The sequence below is a fragment of the Apaloderma vittatum genome, unplaced genomic scaffold, assembly GCF_000703405.1.
Source record: "Apaloderma vittatum isolate BGI_N311 unplaced genomic scaffold, ASM70340v1 scaffold21525, whole genome shotgun sequence".
NCBI classification, from domain to species: Eukaryota; Metazoa; Chordata; class Aves; order Trogoniformes; family Trogonidae; genus Apaloderma; species Apaloderma vittatum.
The window spans coordinates 1-404 of record NW_009719091.1 but is presented as its reverse complement, the minus strand read 5'-3'; positions in this window follow the sequence as shown (position 1 = coordinate 404).

The window sequence follows — 404 nt, the reverse complement described above, 5'->3', positions numbered from 1 at the left end:
TCCATCTTGGTTTTTTCTGTGTTTGTAAACAACTAGAAATAATTTAGCAGGTAAAAAAAAATATATTAAAAATCTCTTCTGTATTGGGTAATGTTAATTACATTCTGCTTTTTTTTTTCCTATTTGTATATTAATATGAGTACGGCACAGTTGCTTAGGTAGGTCTTTCAAGTTTTGAAAATATGGCTGCTAGGGTATGTATTCAAGGTGGTAATCAAAGAAACCGAGGGAATTCATTCAGTTTTTAAGAATTACCTTGCCTTCCTCTTCCCTGCTGTACCCTTAGGTTAGGCAAAACGCGTTTCTGGGCCAGAGCTTGTATTTTAGCGAGTGGGTGGCTCGGTGAGTAAACAAACTATCCTTTCATCCCTGCCTACCTGAACACTTCCATCAATCTTCAGCCA